Below are 24,272 nucleotides of genomic sequence, written 5' to 3'. Positions count from 1 at the left end.
ATGCCAGTTATTTTGTGTTATAAATTGGCTATCAATTCGTATTTTTGCATGAGATAGTTATCTTGCAGGTAGGCCCTTTGAGAAGACTAGAAGGTAGTCTTGATTGATTCTTCTTGAAACTGAAATTAGAGTAAAGGGACATCCAAACTCTTATCCAATGAACTACAATGACATACAACTCACTCAAGCCTTTCTTTTTCTAAATTTTCTTCCCAAATAAAACAGCAGCAGCAACAACAAAGACAGCAAAACCTTATGCGTTTCTTACAGCTTTATGATGTGTTTCAGTGTCTACAGTGACTGCTGAGTTTGCATCTGTTGCATGTTATATCTTTCTGGTAACATATGGAAGAAAGTTCATATTCATATAAGGATGCTAGATCTAAAACATAATGTGGAATCATGTACAACTCAGTACTACTTGGTAGCAATAACCAGAAACCCACCTTCAAGGAGTGTAAGCAAAAAAGGAATTGAATTAGATTACATAATTTGACAAGTCCAAAGGCTGGAGTTGGTTAAAGCAAAATTTGTATTGAAAATTTTTCTTACATAAAAAAGGTAAAACAAATTTGGTAAACCTAATTTTTTTTATAGTGCAAGTAGTTAGCTGTTGTCATTCCAGGAAACTATTATTTGTGGATAGTAAAACTGTTTGGAGACTTTAAAAATACCCTATAACAGTTAAAGGCAGAGCAAATTACTTAAATAAAATTGCGATATTTACCCTAAATAGTAACAGTACAATTTGCATCAGTTCTCTAGGAAATTATCTGCAATTAAAAAAAAAAAGAACTGAAATTAATCAGTATTAATTTGATGTGTTAACTCAAATTAATCAGTATTTTCTTTGTACACTCAGATTGCAACCTAAGTATTAGTCTATTGAGTTTGGTTTAGTGGATATTTATTCAGGAATTTTACAAAAACAAGGAAACAGAGAAGAGGAATAGTGCCGTGCAGATGACCTCGGGGTTCAGGCGACACTCAAATACCTCCTTCTCCTCTGTGTTTATTACCATCTCTTACTTGGTTGACGTTTAGACATATTGCAGGAGATAGTTGAAAAGCAGAGGTTAACTGCATTTCCAGTGGTGTTTTGCCCTGCTGGTATTTGTTCCTCGGTGCTGCTGTGCAAAGGGCCAGAGCTGCATCCAACGGATCTTTTCTTCAGGTTGTGCAGGCTGGCTGCCTTGATGTCGTAGTTGCTGATGTTGGCTGCCGACGAACCTTATTCCTTTACATTTGCCTGGTCCTCATTTAACCGGAAAACACAGTAGCTGTAGCTGCACATAGACTTTTCCTCTTTCTGTTTCCCCCTCATCCCCCTCCCTAGACTTCTCTGGGCTTTGACGTCATGTGTGCTCCTTTCAGTTGCCATAGCAACCCCATTCCCCAAGCCCTCCGTCCGTCTCCTCTGGTAGGTTCCACAATGGTACAGGCAGCATCACGCTGCACAATGGTTTCCAGGCAGTGAAAGAGGGTGATTCAGCAAGCCACTCTTCTTCTTTTTTCTTTAACCTCCCCTTCACTTTTTATTTTTATGGGGGTGGGTGGTGCCTGCTATATGCTTACCTTTTTCTTTTCTTTTTTCATTTTTACAAATTTCCTTTTTTGTCCTCACCCCTCAATTCCTAGGGGCTTGAGTGAGTTTAAGATTGGGTTTTCTTGGAAATCACCTGTCCGTCGTTAATTTTAAACAATCTCCCTATCTCCAAAGAATCTCTTCCATATTACAGTCTGGAATGTGGTTAATGAAAAACAAGTAGGGAGGATTTCTGGGGCAAACACTGCCGGATCAGGATCGTAGTTCTCAGGCACGGAATGGTAGGTGGCTCTTTGCTCGTTCTGGGTTCTAACCTGTTTTTGGAGGGTGGGGTAATGTCTGTTGATTGCTCTTGATGGGGCGGGAGAGGGAGTATGGAAGAGAGATGGGTGGAAAGCAGGTTAATCAAGTGAACTAGCTTTGAGGCAAGAAGCCACCAGCTTTTCCCTCTGTGCAGAACATCTCTTCCCAGACTTGGGCGTGTTGAAACCTTTCTGTTTGGAGTGAGGGGTAGCAGAGGGAGGGAGGGAGCATTCTTATTGTGACCAGGGGTTTTTAGACCAATGCAGGGCTACAGAAGGGAAGGGAGAGAGAGAGAGAAGCGCGCACACACACACACACACACACACACACGCACACACACGCACACGGAGAGAGAGAGAGAAAAAGAAAAAAAAAACACCAAACAGCTGTGCTTGTTAGAAGTGCTGACCTTAGTCCCATATCTGAAAAATGTGATGGGTTCCATAAAACATTAAAAATAATGTCTTTTAGTATGTATTTATGTCTACTTTTGTGAGAAGTATAACTTAAATATTTTAAGATGTATTTTACTAAGGAATAGTATTTATATTTATAGTAGGTGTAAAACTATTGGCGTTACTCTTGCAGAGCAACTCCAGGCTAAATCTGAGCTGGGGAGAGGACACAGAACAGGGGTCAGGTTAGAGATAAGAGGAAACATCGGCACTGCAGTCAAATAGGTAACGGGTCCCTTTAAGAAAGTGATCTCCTAGTCACAGCAGGCAGCTTTCTTTTTTCATGGCAAGGTTCCCAGGTATTCTGTGCTGGGATACTGTGTCCCCTACAAATGTCAGAGCTCTTTTGAAAAAAAAAATCAGAAATAAGTATAGCAGTATATTTATTAGGATCTACGTGTTTGTGTCTTCAACAAAATAAATGTAATTTACTGGAAAATCTGTAAGTAAATCAGGCTACAGATATTACAAGAAAACTATCTATCCATGTATTTTTCTCACCCTCCCCCCACATTTAAATCTAGAGACCTAGTCTCTGCTTTTACTCCCTTAAACAGATAATTTCCCAATGTACTGCAATTTAGCCACAGAAAAAGAATGGCTTATCCCACAGCAGTAGGCTCTGAAGCCATCACAAGGTTGTTTACATGGGCTGCCTTTGGTGCAGAGCCTGACAGTGTCTGTACAGCAGCTCTGCCTGCTTCTGGCCATGTTGATGATAACTTTTATGAACAAACTGCAAGGAAGCAGGCTAAGTCATATGGGACAGGCCACAGTTCAGGTGGAAGGAAAATGAGTGTAAATGCACCAGGCATTGCCAGTACAACATCCGATATCTCCTTCTATCCCTAATCTGTTAGTTGTCAGACCCTGGAAGATCTCACAGAATGCTTATCAACATATTTAAAATGGTTGCAGTCAGGAACATTTCTCTCAGAGAAGCTTCTGTGAATTTTCTACTTTAGGTGAGCATATATGTTATGAATATATAACAAATAAATATATAAATATATCACAAGCTTCTGACTCCACTTCAGAACCATTAGATTTTAGGGGTTGGATGCTTTGGATGTAGCAGTTTGGCTGCCTCTGGTATGTATGCCCCTCTCTACCTTGATCACACTCTTAAAATTGACATAAAGTATTGGATTAGCTTATTTTATTATGTAGAGCAAGCTGGGTTTTCTCTCCCCTACAATGGGACTAGAAAATCAGATGACAAAGGTGGTGTGACCTTAAATATCAGAGAGTCTTCATGTTTCCTCATATGCATGTCATTCCTCTGCTGTTGCAAAGTGTCTTTAATTTGAGGGGCTCCTGTTCTTAAAAAATCCTCACAGTTTCAGTAAAAAGATTCTGGATAATGAGGCAGTAAGAAATTACATGTAGAGTGGGAAAATCAGCTGCCTCCAGCTTCCTTCCTGCTCGCCCCAGAACAGCATCTGCTGTTGAGAGGAGTGTGTTTGCCATGCTGGAAGGGGATGTTTATGAACAGATCCCAGAGGGGCTGAGTGTGTTTTTGCTGTCATTGTCTGGTATGTCTGCAGCTATTAGTATTTAATGGTCTCATAGTGCATGGTCTATATATTTTAAAGTTAGAATGAACTGAGAATTTGTCAATGCTATAAAATGTAAGTATTTTAAATTTATAGGAAAATTAATAAGATTTTCCTTCTTAGTATATCCTACAGGAATATCATAAGCAAAACAAATTTGCCCAACCTAAGTAATCTAAAAAAAACCTCCCATGTTTAAAGGCATAAATATATTTTTAAGGTTTTATTGTGGTTTCATGTAAATGAATCTGTTTCTTTGGATGTAAGCCTAGTTATAAATTCTTTTTATACTGATACTAAAAGCGAAAGACAAATTGGATGTTTACTTGTTTGTGAAATGTGGGGACAGATGTTCTCTCTTCATGCTCTAGTTCTGGCCTCAGGTCACATTTGTAGCCAAAGGACTTTCAGTGGAATTGTTGTGTTCACATCGAGTGATTGCTTGGTTTCTTATCAGAATAAAGGACTCGGAGCAAGAGAGACTGCCTTCAGTTAGAATGAGAAGCAAACACATTGTTGTCTTAAATTCTTTCTTCATTGCCCTTTCTATTTCCTCTTACAGTCTCTTTTAAGCTTTTGGTTGGACATTGCAACAATCATGCAGAAAGAGGCACGGAAGTGTCCAGTAGTGACAAGAATGGAGTACAATGCTCTATTTGCTGCAGGACTGCTGAGTGCCTTCCTCCTACCACACATGCATCTATTATTACACCTTCTTCTGAGGACCAAGGACTTGTGGAAAAAGTTGGGCCTGTAGACTAGTTGGGGAGACGCTTACTGGTAAAGAAGAGCAGAGTACATTTGCTTCTTTGGCATATTGGATGTATTTATTGCATTACATAAGTCTGAGATGAGACACTGTACTGCTGATTCAGATAAAAAGATCATGCTGCATATTGATTGTTTAAAAAATGTAACTTAGAATTCGAGCCCATCTTTTCACAAATTCACCTACACGTACGTGTTTGCGTAGCGAAATTGTAAGGTTTTGACTCAAGGTTTTTCAGTTTGAGTACATTTTATCCTCATGAGCCAGTCAAGGCAGAGAAGGGGAAAATACAAAAACTGTGTTTTATGTACCTTTTGTTTTCTGTATTTAATAGGGTTTATTTCTTATTGTGAATCTTGGTAGAAACTCTTAAGAGGAGATATCAGGTAATATTGAAAATCACTAAATAGAAACATTTTAGGTTTAAAAAGTAGACCTCACACATATATTACTTCTAGTAAATGATTTTCTAGTTTATTTGATGTTTTGGATCCATAACAAGCCACTATGGCTTTCCTTACAGTTCTTATCTCTGGTGACTATGAGATGCAAAACCCTTGAGGCTTATGGAAATAATGCTCGTAGGAATGGAAATTAAAATTTTCAGTGGAAAAAGAAATGAATACAGTCTCCTGAGAAGCATCCCTAACCACAGCTGCTCTAAAACCCTGCGTGGTGTGCAGGTTTAAGGCAAAGCTTCCCTATAGGGCAATCGGGCAGTTGCAGTGACCTACACAGTAATAAACAGGATTTTCACTACCTTGTGTTTGTACGTGTGTGTGTGTGTGTGTGTGTGTGTAAAGAAAAACAAAAACAAAAACAGCAGTGACTTTAAAGTTCTAGAAATTCATCTTAGTGACTTGTCTTCATAGAAATAAAACTGACTCCTGTTTGTCTGTGTTAACCTGCCTGGGTACCCTGTGTACTTTCTGAAAATGGATTGCTTAAAGCAATTGTCCTCTTCTTATACACTGGAAATAGGATCTGAAAGCACTGATACTGAAGTGAAGCTCTTAGGTTAGGTCTGTTTATTTGGCAATGTTTATTCGGTGTTTGTAGGTGGAAGCTCCATCACAGCACTTATATAAGATAGTAATTGCCTATTCTTGTATTACCTGTATTCTCTACTAAGGTTTAATCCCCATCAGGGACTGACCTTGTCTATTTGGCACACAATAGGGACACACCAAATATTCATTGAATGAATCTCTCTCATGTACTGAGTTCTCTGCTAAGTGCTATGGTAGAAAAAAATTGGGAAACTGTAACACAGTTTCTGCCATTTGGGAAGATGAGGCTAAATAACAATAAAGATGGTGTAAAATCGAGGGATCATATTAGTGTTTTGATAATGAGTGCAATAGAAATTCATAGGAGAAAGGAATTCACCTCCTCTGAAGTGGTGGTAGGTGACAATGGGGCCACACTGGGGTGTCGGGGTGAGGTCGTGGGATAGTGAGAGGGTGGTAGTCCTAGGAGTAATTGTAAGCACCTGGGCAGGAAAGAGACTCTTAGTTGGGGTAAAGAAGAGGCCTATTTTGGGTATGATCACCATATTTTCCAAACTAGAAATAAAAACTTATGGTTTGACATTGGGTAGAATGTCACATATTCTGAAGAATCTTCTTTAATATAATGTTGGGAAGTAACAGGCTATAATGGTGAAAAAGTAGGTTTGTAACTAGAAGAACATAAATACAGGTCTCTTCAGACTAGCTCCAGCTTAGGTTTACTTTCTTTTGCATACTTCAGAGGTTTTCAAAATTCTCCTCCTTAATTGGTACCTATGTCACCATTGTTCCAATGAAATCTTTTATGAAAAGCAGAATAAGTAAATATATGTAACAGTGGAGCTGTCCCAGTTGATGATGAGTGGGGTGCCTTGTATTAGAAAACCAAATTCATATCACAAGACCAATTATATCAACTGAAATAAGAATTACTAATTTAGTTTATGCTCAGATATTAAAATAGTTGTTCTGGTATTATAACATCAAAGTTCTTGTGCTTGCAATAAATTATGAATGGAGATAACTATCTTGAGATGTTTTCTTTCCTCTGCCTGCACTCACCCACACAGTAACCAGTTGTCTTTGATGTCAGCTTTTTGGTTTTCTAAATACAGGTGAAATTCCCATTTAAATCTTAAAATCAAACTCGTCTGTTTTTCGGCTTTGTTTTCAGGCTAGTGTGAGAAACACCAACGGCAGGCCCATCTCAGATCTTCACTATGGCAACTCATACAAGAAGCTGTTGAATTAGACCCGTTTCCTATAGATGAGAACCCATACAAGCTGTGGTGAGTTGCCAATTTAAAAATATTCCTTAGTATGAAAACTGTGATCTATATAGCCAATTTAAATATTGCATATGGTTTGGTATATGGATCTGGAGAAATACTGCTCCAAATAATTTCAACTACAGAAGTGAAAATCAATAGAACAGAAGTTTAATAGTTGGTGTGGTACTACTAACACCACATACAGTAGTGAAAATTCTTGAGGTGCATGAGTGCAGCATATAACACTGTAATACTACCACCATGGATGATACCTGCAATTAACATTTTCATGTGGCAGAGTAACAGCTGGGTACCATTATTTTTAAGTGACTTTTATTACTTGCAACATTGTACTATATTTTACAGATTCATCTCCTTTAGTAGAAAAATTGGTTCTGAGCTAAATTATGGTTTTCAGTTTCTTTCAGGAAAACACACACACACACAGACGCACAGACACACACACCGTTTAGCTCTTCTGAAATACGAGAAGAGAAATCACAGTTTTATAAAACTCAATTCATGGGCATTTTAACCTACAAATCCTTTTGCTTAACAAAACAATATTAAAAATAGATCCAGTTGCTCTGCCTAGTTGGAATGACTTTAAAAACTTATTAATTTATAAAAATATCAGCACACACAGGTAGAATGTCCTTTTAAATCAAATACTTGCTGCTTCATAGTCACCAAAGTCAATAATCAATAGATTGCAGCAGAGATGAACGAGTTATAATCTGTCAGATAACATCTTTGAGAACTAGAGTATGACTGTGGTGCTTATAAAACTCCAAAAGAAGCTATTTTGAGCTAGTGATCAATATCTTTCTTTCATTTGCCTAGTGGCTTATATAACTCTAGATAGGTAGGCTGCCCTGTGCATAACCTATAATTGTGGAAGACTGATGAAATTAATCCTAGAGTTATTTCATATAGTGATTTTATAAAACAATTCATAAAAAACCATCTGTCTACCATTACATTGAGAAAGTAGATCTAATAGCCATCACTATACTGCACTTAATTAACATGTATTCAATGAGTGTTATAAATAATTATATAAAATTGCCAATAACAAACCATTTTTGACCTAAAATACAATTTTAGGACAATTTTATATGATGGAACCTAATATAGTATGTGTTACTCCCAGTGATGTAGAAAGCATACTATGTTCTTTCCATTCTGAATATTAATTCATTAATCAAACTCTTACTGAGAATCTGTGATTTCCGTAGCATGTTTAGCTTTTGGGGTAGATAAAAGACAGTCCCTGCTTTAAAGGAGCCTTCACTCTAAAGAGTGTGGTACTTATAATAAAATGTGCTTATTAATGGGGGTAGTTGTGTTCTAAAGAGTGTGGCACTCATAAAGTGCTATTACATGGGTAAGTCTGGAGTGCCAAAGGAAGTGCATCAGAGGAGACTCTAACACAGATGTGGTAGAGATTAGTCAAGGAAGCCTTCCCAGAGGAAGGGATCTTTTAGTGGACTATTAAGCACAGTGAAAGGATAGCCAGAGGAAGGGAGGATGCGGTGCACAGTGGGAACATTTTTTTAACAGACCCGGAAGCCTGAGAGAGCATGATTGTGTGGGGATACTAGGTGTCATTTACTATGCTGAAGCAGAAATGGTAGTGGTAGAGATAAAGTTGAAGAGGGATACAAGACATGTGCCATGAAGGATCTCTTAGACAAAATTAAGGAGTTTGGATTTTGTTTCAAAGTGAAGAGCTTTTGAAAGATTTTAAGTAGGAGTCTGACATAATCAGTTTATTTTTTAATTGTGAAATATACCATACACATAGAAGAGTGTATAAAACAAATACAGGTTAAAGAATAATTATAAATCAAACATAATGTAAACAAATCAAACAACATAAAACAAATCAAACAAATAAATCAAACTTGATGTAATAGACTCCCAGCAAACCCCTATGTGTCCCTTTCGGATCATATATTTTTCCTTCCCCACCAGAGGTAACCGCTAGCTACTATCCCACCTTTTGTCATACACATTACCTTGTTTTTCTTTGTAGGTTTTCCATCTCTCTGTGCATCTCTAGGCTATGAATCTTAGTTCTGCCTATGCTTCAGCTCCATGTATTTGGAATTATAGCATGTATACTCTCAATTGCCTGATTATTTTGCTAACATTGTGAGATTCTTTCATGTTCATGCATGTAGTTTATTCATGTAAATTGTTGTATAGTATTCTACCATATTAATATGCCAATATTTACTTATCTAGTCTATTGTTGTTGAACATTTGGATTAAATATATTTTACTTAATGCTAGTATAAACATAAATATAATATCATTTTTATGTTTATATATATTAGTTCTCATAGATTCTGATATTTACCCTTCTCTAGGATAAATATCAAGGGAAGGAACTGCTGAGTTTTTGGGTATGTGCGCCTTTAATTTTACTAAATAATTCCAAAATATTTTCCCCAATCAGTTGCATCAATTTACATTCCCAGCAGCAGTATATGAGAAATTCTACATCCTCACCAACACTTGATTTACAAGTTCTTAAATTTTGCTAATCAGGGAGATACATAATTGTACTCTTACAAGTATTAATTTGCCTTTTGCTGATTACTAATGAAGAAGAGCATCTTTCCATTTTTTTTTTTTTTTTAGTAATTTGATTTTCATCTTTTGTGAAGTACCTGCTCTAATCTTTTTGAGATGTGTCTTTCAAAATGAGAACTAACACTTATTGAGTTCCCACTGTGGAATAGTCACTATAGTAAGTACTTTATGAACAGTTCATCTTCCTAGTATCCCTATAATTTAGAGGTAAGGAAACCAAGGTGTAAAGAGGTTAAATCACTTGCTGACAATCACATAGTTAAGGAACAGTGGACTTAGCATTCAAGTCCAAGTCTTTCTGACTCCAGAATTCTTCACCTTCTCAGAGAGAGTTTGCAAGGGGATTTGAATGGAACCGGGGAGAACATTTAAGGTGCTATTGCAGGAATCCAGTTAAAAAAATAAGTGCATAAACCAAAGAATTGCCAGTAGGGCACATGTAACAAACCACTGGACTTGGTAATGAATATGGTGGGCAAAGAAGAGGAAGGATTTTAAAAGTCTCAAGTTTTAATACCTGTCAGCTAGGTAGATTCAGTATTAGTCATATAATATTGTATGTGTATATACACACACACACACACACACACATTGTATGACTAGTACTGTAATATATTGTCATCTATTGTACATATACAATACATTTTCATATATGTATTATGTGTACATATATATATATATATATATATATATATATATATATATATATAAAAAATACAGGTATTGTGGTAGATACTAAGAATATATTTTATAAAGTCCAGATATTATAGTAGGTTCTATGAATACATTTTATGAATCTACAAGTCAATGAGACGAATTTAGTTCACAGGCTCATAAATTTTAGGGTTTAAAGCAACGACACTGTTCATTTGGGTCAAATCTTCACATTTTTTTTTAAAGGTACGGAAGTAACTGCTAAAAGAGGGTAAGTGGCTTGTCCAAGATCACATGTTACTAAGATCACATGTTACTAAGATTAAGAATAGATACGATGCCTGCAAAAAAATGCAAAGGAATAACAACCACCTGATTTTTAAATTAACAAGTGATGACACAATTAACCTATTCTATTTCCTAACCATTTCTCAGACCAGTCTGTTTTCATCTAAATCTGTTGTTACTGCCGTAATTTAGATCCTCCTCATCATCTTTAGCAGGTTTATTTAAGTAGCCTAGCATACTATCTTCTTGTCCATTATTCTACCAGTGTAGACACTAGACTTGTTATTTGATTTGCAGTTGTTACCATATAACTGCCCTACTTAAAGAATTTTTGATATACTCTGTCATCCATGTAATAACTTCCCTTTTCCTTAAGACATGCCACACTCCTGGCCGGGCGGGCGGCTCAAGCCTTTGTAATCCCAGCACTTCGGGAGGTCAAGGCTGGTCGATCACCTGAGGTCAGGAGTTTGAGACCAGCCTGGCCAACATGGTGAAACCCCGTCTCTACTAAAAATACAGAAATTGGCCGGGTGTGGTGGCTCAACGCCTGTAATCCCAGTATTTTGGGTGGCCGAGGCAGGCAGATCATGAGGTCAGGAGTTCAAGACCATCCTGGCTAACACAGTGAAAGCCCATCTCTACTAAAAATACAAAAAATTAGCCGGGCATGATGGTGGGCGCCTGTAGTCCCAGCTACTCGGGAGGCTGAGGCAGGAGAATCACTTGAACCTGGAAGGCAGATGTTGCAGTGAACCGCGATCGTGCCACTGCACTCCAGCCTGGGCGATAGAGTGAGACTCCATCTCAAAAACAAACAAAAAAAAGAATACAAAAATTATCTCGGCATGGTAGTGGGCACCTGTAATCCTAGCTACTTAGGAGGATGAGGCAGGAGAATCGCTTGAACCTGGGAGGCAGAGGTTGCAGTGAGCCAAGATCGCGCCACTGTACTACAGCCTGTGCGACAGAGTGAGACTGTCTCTCTCTCTCTCTCTCTCTCACACACACACACACACACACACACACACACACACACACACACACAATGATATGTCATACTCCCATCCATTCCCAGTTTAGACACTCATGACCTTTTAAATTGCCTGGAAACACCAGTGTGCTTCAGTCTCATCACATATACTCAGGTGTTTTCTACCTCTGTGATTTACTTCATGCTGTTTATACTGCCCGCATTCACTCTGCACAGCCCTTACTTACTCCTTTCCATCCTTTAAGACGTCTGTGACCCTGTGATGGTCTGGGGGCTAGCAGCATGGACATCTCCTGGAGCCTGATAGAAATGCAGCATCTGAGGTCTTACTACTCAGACAGATACACTGATTAAGAATCTGCATTTTCACAAGATTCCTAGGGAATTTAAATACATGTTAAAGTTTGAAAGTACTGTTCAGAATCACTTCAGATTTCATAAGATTCTATCTCCTCCTGGAAACCTCTCAGATCCCTTTCATCCAGCATTCAATCATTCTTGGTGCTCTCACAGTAACCTGTGCATTATCTACCTCACTGTATTACCATAGTATCTTATTATCTGTTTATTATCTGTCTGTGTCTGCTTTGCCTCCCACCTTAGCCAGGGGGTATTTTGAGCATGACTTGTCTTTGAACTTCTTATACCTAATACAGTGCCTGACACTTGATGGGCACTGAATAAATATTTATTGAATGATTGACAAAAGAAAGAAGAATGAGAAAGAGATTGACATACAGAAAGAAACAGAAGCAGGACAAAGACAGACACATGAAGAAAAAAACACATAGCTAAAGAGACTTCCATAGAGATAAAAGCAGATTACATAAAGACACCACAAATTCTGTCTCTGGATACAATCTGGAAGGCAGCCTGGCAGAGAGTCCACAATCTGATTTAAATAGGTTAGGGTAATAGCCTATGTTGTTTGCCAATCTCTCAAAAGAAAAATTTAACTTACTTGCTCATTTAACAGCATTGTTTTTTGATGGTTGTTATTAAGTAAATTTTTCCAAAATTTGCCTTACTTTCCTAAACAAACTGTTATACTGTCATTTTTACTATTCAGAACCTGCTTGGAATATTCTGTGCAGCTCTTAGTGCCCTCTGTTAGGAATGACTTTCATAAAATGAAGTGCATCCTGAAGATTGTGTTAAGGATGGTGAAGATATAGAAAACATATCTTGTTGTGGACAGACAGGAGAAATTATAGTGTTTTGCCCAGAGAAGAGAAATGAAGAGAAAAGATCAAGGCAGAGGACGGCAGTGCTAGAGAGTGCGACTTACTAAGCAACTGCCTTCAATATTTAAGGGCTTTCATATGAAAGAGGTTAGATGATGCAGGATTGTTTTTCGGTTGTACTGAAGGCAGAACTCAGAGACGAATGGGTAGAAAGAAAGTACTGCACATAAATTTTTTTTATTATAAGAACTGTTTGAGCCTATGCTTTTTGAAAAGTAGTAAAGTTTTCATCACTGCAAGTATTTAACCATCTTCATGGTTGACCAAGTATGAAGAGCTTTTTAAAGATGATACTACTTTGTGTGGGAGATTGAACTGAATGACTATAAGATCTAAGGTCCTTATTACTTATGAATCTATAGCTGTTCAGAGAAGTACAGGAAGAATGGGGGTTATAATAAAGAAGTACAATAGTGGATAACATTTATCGAGTGACTACTTCATGCCAAGCACTGTTCATAGTGCTTTGCATGTCCTAGTTCACTTGAGCCTGACAGCAATACTGCTGAACATTCCTACTTTACAAAAGATGAAGACAAGGCACAGACGATTTAGTAATGTGCCCCAGGTCATGCAGCTAGTGGTGCATGATTCTGACTCTGGAGCCTATGCTTTTTATTACTGTGCTGTATTCTTTGTAGTGTTAAAGATGAAAATTGGACCCAAATAGAGCCTTAAAATATTGATATAGTTTGAATTCCAGGTAAGTATATGGATAAGAATTCCAAGGAATAGTAACAGTAACATAATCAAAGTGAAAAGAAATAGAAATTAGCATAACAAGTTTGTGGAATCAAATATCTTACAAATGAGATGAATAAGAGAATATTCAGAGATGTTTAATTCTGTGGTGCTGTTCTGTCTTGCTTCTCAATGGCTGCAACAGTTACCAAGATGGGAAATTAAATCTTTAGGAGTATTTAACCTGGTAAAACCAATATAAGTAGCTCTAGACTATGGTCTGAATTTTATGTTCCCTCCAAATACTAATGTTGAAGTCCTAACCCCAAGGAGATGGTATTAGCAGATGGGGCCTTTGGGAGGTGATTAGGTCATGAAAACAGAGGTGATTGGGATTAGTGTCCTTATAAAAGAGACCCCAGAGAGTTAGCTAGTATTTTCTACCATGTGAGGATACAGGAAAAATGCGCTGTCTATGACCCAGAAAGCGAAACCTCACCAGACACTGGGTCTGTTTGTATCTTGGACTTACCAGCCTCCAGAACTGTGAGAAATAAATTTCTGTTGTTTATAAGCTGCCAAGTTTATGGCATTTTGTTTATAGCAGCCTGAATGGACTAAGACACTCTAGTATTGTATAAAATTTTTACAAACATTTTTTCTCCGCTGATTGGTAGAACATGTAGCTATGTCTCTTAGGCAGATGCATTTGGGGCTGTCACTGTTTGAGAGTTCCCAAGTAATTTGATGCCAGATCAGGAGTACAAATTCAACACTTTCTCTTAGAAATCGGGGTTTTCCTGGAGTTTATTTGAAGACTGAGTAAGCATCTGCAAAAATGTGAGGTTCTTCATAAAGAATTATCTGTGTTTTGATAACCAGTATCAGAGGAACTACTATTAAAATCAAAGTATGAGATTTTAATGAAAAATTGGTTAGCATAACAAACCTATTCAGGTTAACACTTGAAAAATTTAGTGTATAGTTTAACAGCATTCATCTTATGTGATAATTTATTATTTGCATTGTAGATACCATAAATTTAAAGTTTTCTTTCTATTTGTAGTTTTGTAACAAACCCAGGTGGTTTGTTAGTACTTTAAATCCTGAGACTGACTTTTAAGCTCTGTCGAATTTGTGAACAATCTTGATAGTATTGCTTTCAGAAAGTCACTTATAAACCTTAAGAATGAATGTAATTCTGCTTTGGTGTTTAGTTTATTAAGATATATATATATAGAGAGATATATATATACACACACACACATCTTAATAAAGATACTCTTCTACATTAAGACATATGTGTGTGCACACACACACGAGTACATATATAATATTGTACTCATTACCTGCCAAAAAGATTGAATAAAATATATTAAGCAAAAACTACATGAAAAAGTGGGTAGGAAACAATTTAAGCTATACACCTGTGTTTAAACTGTGTGGGTCCACTTGCACATTTTTTTTTTCAAACAAACTTGGATTAAAAATGCAGTATTCTTGGGATGTGAAACCTCCAGATAAGGAGGGCTGACTTTTCCTACAAGGCTGATTGTTGGACTTGAGTATGTATGGATTTGGTTAGAGACCTGAGGTCCTGGATATATCAAGGGATGACTGTATGTCATCTTTTGTGAGTTTCAGACTAATATAGTCAGCCCTCTGTGTCTGCAGTTTCACATCCACAGATTTAACCAACCATGGTTTGAAAATGTAGTTAGGCCTATGATGGTTGTGTCTGTACTGAACACATACAGACATTTTTCCCTTGTTATAAATAATACAGTATAATAATTATTTACATAGCATTTACATTGTATCAGGTACCATAAGTAATCCGGAGCTGGCAAAGTATATGGGAGAATGTGTGTAAATTATATGCAGATACTACCATTTTATACAAGGGGTTTGAGCATCATTGGATTTTGGTATCCTCAGGGGTGGTCCTGGAGTCAATTCCCTGAAGATAGCTCGTGACACCTGTGTATCATGTCATGTATTTGTTTGACTATCCTGTTGTCAACCAGGGTTTAGGTTAACAAAGTGAAACATCACAGGCAATAAACTCTCATTCATTGCAATTATTGTAATTTTGGTCCTTTGTATAGCTGTCTGACTCTGTGTTAAAATGTAAGAAACCAAAACACATTCTGATTTTCATGTATCTCTGTTTCTGAACCCGATATTATGTATAAAATTTCCACTTGTTCTTTTAGTTGAAGACTTCAACCATTCCTATTCAAATAGAAATGTTATGAGGCAAATTGATTGGCTTGCTAACCTGATAAACTAACTTGAATTAAGGTGTGAATTAGTCATAATGATTTTGGATCATAGGTACTAACCACATTTGAATAAATATGGTGCATTAAAATAGCAGGACACTGAAGGAATATATAGGAAAAATTTTTATATGGAGAGGGAATCAAGAATGGTCTAGACCAGAGTATTTGTTTGAGTTTAGGAGATTTAGTCAAATAGTTTCTGGAAAAGGAAGAGGACTTAATGCTAGATTTTTATCCCAACTATGTCCTGAATTAATATTCCCTTGGGTAAGTCTTAATTTCTAAAGTGACTAAGGCACTAATAGTTTCACCGGGTATGTTGGAAAATTTCAGTACAGTTTAGAAATCCTGATTTCTAAAGGCGAATTTTAAAAGATTTCTCTCATTAGTAATCAATGCACAAATATTTGTGCACACTAGTCCTTCAATAGAGAAAAATAATTTCAAGATAAGACAAAGCTGAACTTCAACTGTATATGAGAGAGTTGTAATAGATGATGTCTAAATTTCTTCAATTGTAAAAATTACGTGGATTAAGTTGCACACAGATTGAATTAAAGAATGAGCTAATACCTAGGAGGTCACATTCAAGTGGGGTACCTTGATGAGGGAAGCCTTGGCTGGTGAAGAACTCCATGAGGATGCAAAGCAGCTAGGAGGGGGAGAGAGGGCTCAGAAAGCTCTCAGAGAGGGACTTGCCAATGCACAGTTTTGCTTTAACTTTCCCCCTTTTGTTGTCTTAAGCTTAATTCTGCCCATTTTTATTTACTCTAGATCAAGAAGTAAGATATTTTAGATATAGGAAGTCACTTTTAGTTATTAAAGATGTACTATCCATAAGGAAGATAGGTAGTTTATGCATAGCCAGCCAAACTGACCATATCAATTTTCCAAGTTTGCATCATTCTTTATCCCAAAATTATCCTTTGCTATTGAAAGACTAATGTGCACAAAGACGTGTTTATTAATTTACTTATGAGAGAAATCTTTTAAAATTTGCCTTTAGAAATAATGATTTCTAAACTCTACTGGGATTTTCTAACATACCAGGTGAAACTATTGAAGCCTTGGTCACTTTAGATATGATATCAATACAAACACATTTACATGAAGTTAACAGACATTTTCAATGGGCAGATTACTGTGGTAGAGTCTTGGAAGAATAAATATCACACAGTTTCTTGCTCCCTCCCCTCACATTCCCTCCCTTCCCCCCTCCCTCCCTCCCTCCCACAAATATTTACTGACTGTTTACTGTGTACCAGGTGCTGCAGAAACAAAGATAAGTTTGACTTAGTCTCTGTTCCCAAGCAGCTCACTATTAAACTAGGGGGCTTTGGGGGTGGGGAGAGAAAGGAGAAAATCTTGTGAATAAATCTCACACATAGGATAGTTTCTTTGATAGAAGTTGAGAGCAGGCATGGTAGCTCACGTTTGTAATCCCAGCACTTTGGGAGGCTGAGGCAGGATTGCTCTAGCCCAGGAGTTTGAGACCAGCCTGGCAATATAGCAAGACACTGACTCTACGAAAAATAAAACAGTTAGCTGAGAGTGGTGACGTGTGCCTATAGTCCTCGCTACTCAGGAAGCTGAAGGGTAGAATTTCTAGAGCCCTGGAGGTTGAGGCTGTAGTGATTGTGCTAAGCGCTCCAGCCTGGGTGACAGAGCAAGACCCTGTCTCTAAACTCAACTTCTACTCAGGCATTCTCAAATGAGGCTCTGCAGAGAGACATGAGCCCACTGCCCTCAGGCAGTAATTTCAAATGGTTTAGTCTCATGATCCCTTTATATTCTTGAAAGGTATTGAGAAACCTAAAGAATTTCTGTTATAGCCACTGGCATTTACCATTTTATAAATTAAAATATAAAATTTAAAATATGTATGTAATTTATTTAAAAATGAATGATTGTGAACCCATTACATGTTAACATAAATAATGTTATCTGTTTATGAAAACTACTTTTAAGAAATGAAAATACTTTAGTGACAAAGTGGCATTGTTTTACCGTTTTGCCAATCTGTTTAATGACTGCTTTAACAGAAAGCAGCTGAATTCTCTTATCTACCTATTCTTTCAATTTTTTGTTATACCACACATCGAGTCACCTTTGGAAGACTCTACCATATGCTTGTGAGAGTATGAGAGTGACAATGTTGAACCATGTCTTCATTTTATTTGGAATTAGTTTTGACTAATTTGGGGGCCACATGAAAAGGTCTTGGGGACCCGCAGAGGTCTGTGTACTATACTTTGAGAACCACTCCTAAAAAGTATCTGTTGTATGTAATGAATAAATGTCTCTTTTATGCATCTAGCCTGGCACTATTATGTAACACCCTTGAGAAAATAGTGTTTTGCCATTTAGATAAGGTACCATAAATGAGGAAGGCTGCTAGACTGTAAGCCTCACAAAAGCAGGGATGTTTCTCATTTTCACCCATTACCTGTCACAAAATCTGACATGGGACCTGACTCTGGGAATCTCAGTGACAGAATGTTCTAACGAGAGATGTACTATTATAAGTCACTGTAGTCCTAGGTAAAATGTGATGAGTGCTACAAATAAGACTAAACATGGAGGAGCTGGAGGAAGCATTCCTGTCCAGATGGTAAGTCAGGAGGGCTTCATGAGGAAGACAGCACTGGGGCGGAAATGCGAGCATATTGTGATAGTGCTGGAGGTGGAAAGGTAATTTCTGGAAGAAGGAACAGAATGATCAAGGAGCAGGGTGGGTTTGGAGTTCAGAAGTTTAGGTTTGCATGACTTACGCATAGGGGACATGGTATCAGAGACATGGCTAGGAAAATAGATTGGGGCCAGACTGAGGCTGAGGGAGGCCTTGAATGATCTGTGAAGGAATTTGGGGTCTGTTTCCATAGATGATGAAGAACCTCTCCTTTTTCTCTAAACAGATTTAAGAAAATGATTCTGGCAGTAATGTTGGTTTGAAGAAGAGGGATAAGAGAGGCAGGATGAGCAGTTAAAAGGAAGGAGAGAGAGGGAATCCAGCTTGAACAAGAGGCAGTAAAAATCTGAGTGGGAGGGTCTAGTTGTTAAAGAAGGCCCCAATGTCTCAGATAATTTGGAGTAAGAAGCTGTAAATAAGATAGAGTTTCACTCAAGGGCAGGAAAACACTGGGTTCTTTATGATTTCATTCTAGGCTCAGCTACAATCTTGCTAAACAATTATGCACAGGTCCTTGAGCTTTGGTTTCTCCATATGTAAAATGTAGAAATGGATTGCTTGCCTATTTGTGTCACAGGAGTCTGTGTAAGGATTAATGAGCTCTTTGACAGAAAGGCACTTTATTAATCTAAGGCATCAATAATAAAAATGAGAATGTTTGCCAGGTACTTTTGCTCCTATGTTGAAGGCTGCTATGTAAATATGAAATACTGCCTGGAACTATTGTCATTGTTAATAATAGTAAAGTCATTACCATGAAACGCCTACACAGCAAACTTGTTCTCAGTCAATTCCAGAGGCAAGATGAAGCCAGGCATGGAGGTTCATTCCATTTTGTTTGTTCTAAGTCTTCCTTATTGTAAGCTATTATCCTGGTTAGTAGAGAAGTCATTTTAACAGTATTTGAATTTCATTGTATCTTCTTATTTCTATCACTCTATTCTGGTCACGTATTCCATCGCTATCAGGAACATCATCATTCTGACTTTTCCCCATGCAAATGGAGGTGGGACAACATTTGATGTGCCTAGTTACCTGCATCAATGTTCTTGTCAATTTTGGCTATTTTTGTCAGTTTAACTCATGGCTGTATAGTCTGTTGGTCAAGCAGGTAAACTCCAGAGTTAAACTGCCTGGGTGTAAATCCAAGTTCTATTACTTTACATGAGATCCTGGTTAAGTCACATAACCTCTTACACTTCAGTTTCCTCATCTGTAAAATGGTACTAATAATGGTGTTTCCCATAAGGTTATTGTGAAGGTAATGAAGGTAAAGCTCATAGCATTAGGTGCTCAGTAACTGCCAGGTTTTTTTTTTTTTTTCTTTTTTGGTCCATTTTTATTACCATTGTCATCATGTCTTCTCTTTTCCTAATTGGGGTTCTTTACCATTCCTTGTTAATTAATTATTTGTCTTCTAGTAGTTAATTTGTGATAACGTAATTGATCACAACCTTTTTATTACCTACAGTAGCATTCTAAAAAATCCACAAAAATCTTAAATTTTTTCATTGCTCTTTCATATATTCCTCTTGTGCTTTTTGTCCAGCAAGTCAAGTACTTAATTCTGATATAAATATAAGGGATCTAATAAGTTTGTCCTAAACATTGACAAGTATTATTTCCTATGACACATTGCCATCCTCCCACACAATTGTCCTGTAAAGAAAATTTGCTTGCCATTTTCCTTTTTGACCCGTGTATTTATTCTCGTCTCAAGATCTATATCAGTATGTTTCTGATTTTGCTACTGATCATGTCTCTCAAGACTTCTAAAAGTACCTTCCCATATTATCTCAGATTCATCAAGATCTGTTTGGAACATACACCAAGCCCTTGGTTTAGAGTGCTGAAGCTACAGTCAAGTTTGTGTTATGCTCACCAAACCAAAGCTCATCTTTCTTTCTTTCTTTTTTTTTTTTATTATACTTTAAGTTCTAGGGTACATGTACACAATGTGCAAGTTTGTTATATATGTATACATGTGCCATGTTGGTGTGCTGTACCCGTTAACTTGTCATTTACATTAGGTATATCTCCTAATGCTATCCCTCTCTACCCCCACCCCCGCCCCATGACAGGCCCCGGTGTGTGATGTTCCCCTTCCTGTGTCCAAGTGTTCTCACTGTTCAATTCCCACCTATGAGTGAGAACATGCGGTGTTTGGTTTTTTGTCCTTGCGATAGTTTGCTGAGAATGATGGTTTCCGGCTTCATCCATGTCCCTACAAAGGACATGAACTCATCCTTTTTTATGGCTGCATAGTATTCCATGGTGTATATGTGCCGCATTTTGTTAATCCAGTCTATCATTGATGGACATCTGGGTTGGTTCCAAGTCTTTGGTCTTGTGAATAGTGCCGCAGTGAACATGCATGTGCATGTGTCTTTATGGCAGCACAAAGCGCATCTTTCTAATTTGCACAAAGACTTCAAGAGTATATTGGGCTAGTGTATGATCCTTTTTCACACCTTATCAATTGTTATCCATTAGTATTGTTAAGTCATGACTGTAAATTCCTGTGGGTTTTGACCAAATATATCATTGGCAGATTCTCCTTTGTGTCATAGTTACATAGAATGAATACTCAGCCACCATCTCTACCTGTGTTGTCCATAATTTCCTTGGGTCATGAACCGAATGAAACCAATGGTCTTGTTTCATGTGAAAAGTTGGTCCATATTTGCTAATAGTGAATTATATTCTATTCAAATGGTATAGGACATTAAAAATGACTATTGAAAATGGCTGCTACTAGAGGCAGAAAACGATTGAGTAGTAAGGTAAAACCAAATATATTAGCATTTAATCAGTTTCTTCTTTTATGATTCCAGTATTGAGTCTTTCTCTGAGTCACACTGGCTTAGAAACTGTTCAGATGAACATACCAGAAGGGAGTTTCCTTTTTGAAAATTGTTATCTTCTATCTGGTATTAGGTCACAGAGATGAAAATTTAGCACCTCTGCTTTGTTTACTTCTTCATATGGGGTACACTTACCTTAGTCACATACGAGATGTGTGATATGGTTTGGCTCTGTGTCCCCATCCAAATCTCATGATGAATTGTAATCCCCAAGTGTCAGGGGAGGGACCTGGTGGGAGGTGATTGGATCATGGGGGTGGATTTCCCCTATCCTGTTTTTATGATAGTGAGTGAGTTCTCATGAGATCTGATGGTTTAAAACTGTGGCACTTCCCTCCTTGTTCGCTCTCTCCTGCTCTGCCATGGTAAGGTGAACTTGCTTCCCCTTCACCTTCTGCCATGACTGGAAGTTTCCTGAGGCCTCCCAGCCATGCTTCTATGCAGCCTGATGAACTGTGAATCAATTAAACCTCTTTTCTTCATAAATTATCTGGTCTTTGGTAGTTCTTTATAGCAGAGTGAAAACGAACTAATACAATATGTGGTCTTGGCCAAGTTATGTAATGCCTGGTCCCTCAGTTTTCTCCTTTGTATATTGAAAACAATAAAAGCATCCATTCCATAAGGCAGTTGTGATAATTAATTGAGGAAAGAGTTGTAAAGCTATTGCAGCTATGCCTGGCACAGAGAAAAACTTTAGTATCTTTTAGCAAGTATCATTACCTACTTGAAATAATATAGTAGTTAAGAGCTTGATTCTGGAATAGACTGGTAGGCTTGAGTTCTAACTCTATCATTTGTTGCCTGGGTAATTTGTGGATTCACATTTCTGGGCCTCTGTTTCATGTAAAATTGATACAGTAAGAATGTCTACCTTCCAGGGTTTACATGAGAAATAAAAGGGGAGCACTTAGCATCATTGTTCATTGAATATTAGCTATCATTTTTTATAATCCTTATGACACATTACTTATATAATAATTATAACAGCAAATACTTATGGAGAGCTTATTTTGGGTCAGGCAATATCTCAAGTACATTACATATACTATCTCATTTATTCCTCACAGTATCTCCAAAGAGATAGGTGCCATTGTTATCCCTATTTTACAGATGAGTAAATTGAGGCACGGAGAGGTTAAGCAACATTTCCAAGGTCCCACAGTGAGTGAATGGCAAAACAAAGTCTGTGCATTTATCCGTTATGCTCTATGACAATAAATAAAAAAGTTGAATATAATATTTGGAAAAGAAAATTAGACTGTTAGGCTAATGACTGAGGCGCTCACTGTGTCCTGACCTTTTTCAAACCCTGAATCTATTCATATGGTCAGATAAATCTGGTTAAAAGGAAGATTGGTAGGTAGCACTGAAGAAGAAAAGAAGGTAAGACAATCTCTTAAACACTTGGAACCTCAGCGGTGTGTGTGGAAGTGAAGCCTTCCGTCCTTTTTCCCCAAGAAAAGCTCTTTTTATCTTGAGGATGAGGTGGGAGCATGGTTTATTTGAATATTTCCAGTCTTATTTAGCTTCAGCCTCTTCTTCCCTTTCCTGTTGCCTCCCTTAGTCACTGCATGGATCTGCCTGAGGCCCCAGGCAGTTGTACACATTTGCTCTATACCCTGAATGTCCCTGGTGATACCTGAGATGACTTCCTGTTGTCCTGCAGCCCTGACAGTACACTGCGGGTAACAGAATAGTGCCTGACTGTGGAGTGTGTTGCCTGAGGGCTTCTGCCTTCAAGTCATACAGAGCAGATTCGGATTCTCAATCTGCTTATATGGGCAAATTAGTTAGCATTTTTAAGACTTAGTTTGTTGTTGTTGTTGTTGTTGTTGTTTTTAATCTGCAAAATGGGCATGTAGCACATACCTGAGTCTTTGAGAAAATTGAATGTAAAACATTTTAATACTGTGTCAGGTAGGGAATTTTGTTGTTAACACTAAGCATTACATTTTGTTGTTAACACTAAACACTAAAAACTTTGAAAAAGATTGGTTTGCTTTGGATCATTAGCAAGCACTTTCATCACTGAAATAACAAAATAAACTCAGCTGTTATCAAGACAAATGCCCTGGGAGTACTTTTCAATATAATAAACTAATTTTATTTCCTCATTAACATGTGTACTCCTGGGTGAACCCTACTAGGATTGGGAAGAGCAAGCTGTGGAGAGGCTATAGGGCTTGCAGGTACAAGAAAAACATGTGTCTATAAAATAGTACGCTGCTGTTTATTTATCTAAGTAAGTATGTGAATACAGAATCTGAAGCTGGACTCACCCCCAGAGCAGGGGAGTCCCCACAAGAGCATGCCCCAAACTGTCCTGAGATGGGGCCAGTTGGGATTCCAAAGAAAGAAGCCCAAATGCCAGGGGGATCAGTCCAAAACATTTATTAGGGTAACTTACAGAGCGCTGCAGCAGTCCTCAAGATAGACAAGACGAAAGGGGTGTTCTACATAGGTTTGTCTGCAGAAGCGGGTAAGGGTAGGGAGTTTATATTAGGGTTTCAGAAATTCAGCTCAGGGCTACAGCCAGTTTCTTTGAGTATTTTGGGCAATGACCTAGATGCCTTTATTAGTGCTTAGGAATGTTCAAAGCCCCAGTTTGGGTTCAAGCCTGCTGGGAAAAACCTACAGCTGGCCGGGTCACAAAACGGTCAAGGCACTCTAAGATTTTTGGTTAGGACACAAATCTAAGATTTTTGGTTAGGACAAATGTGGGTGGGAGGGGAACTGGGGGGACACTACCATGAATGAGCTCTGTAGATTCTCAACTTCTCTGCAAATCTAAGATATTATTTTTATAATTTCCACAGGAAATCTGAGAAGAAGAGCAGTATGGAATTAGTTTAGTCAAGGAAGGCAGAGAGGAAGATGTCTTGCCATTACATCTTAAGGAAAGTAGATGGATTGGATTGGAGGAAATTGGAATTTGAGCAATTAACTGAAAAATGGCAAATGTATATTGTAAGAGCATATCTGATAAGGAAAAACTGACCAGTCTGATAGTACTGGATATTTGACATCTATTTGGTCAAATCAATGGAACCTTGAGCACT

The 24,272-nt window shown here is 37.7% G+C and overlaps 1 protein-coding gene across 5 annotated transcripts in view; it reads left to right on the top strand.

Moving 5' to 3' along the window:
* The first annotated feature begins 1,385 nt into the window (after positions 1 to 1,385).
* The window catches only part of MAPK10 (mitogen-activated protein kinase 10), a 341,860-nt gene continuing 318,973 nt past the window's right edge, over positions 1,386 to 24,272 (top strand). For 3 of the 5 annotated variants that reach the window (NM_001260857.2, NM_001320562.1, NM_001320563.1), the window contains 2 exon segments: positions 1,386 to 1,827; positions 6,814 to 6,928. The gene's annotated coding sequence lies outside the window, so the exon portion shown is untranslated. 5 annotated transcript variants of the gene reach the window in all.

This window comes from Macaca mulatta, chromosome 5 (assembly GCF_049350105.2).
Source record: "Macaca mulatta isolate MMU2019108-1 chromosome 5, T2T-MMU8v2.0, whole genome shotgun sequence".
NCBI lineage: Eukaryota > Metazoa > Chordata > Mammalia > Primates > Cercopithecidae > Macaca > Macaca mulatta.
This window is presented reverse-complemented; position numbering and strand designations above follow the sequence as displayed.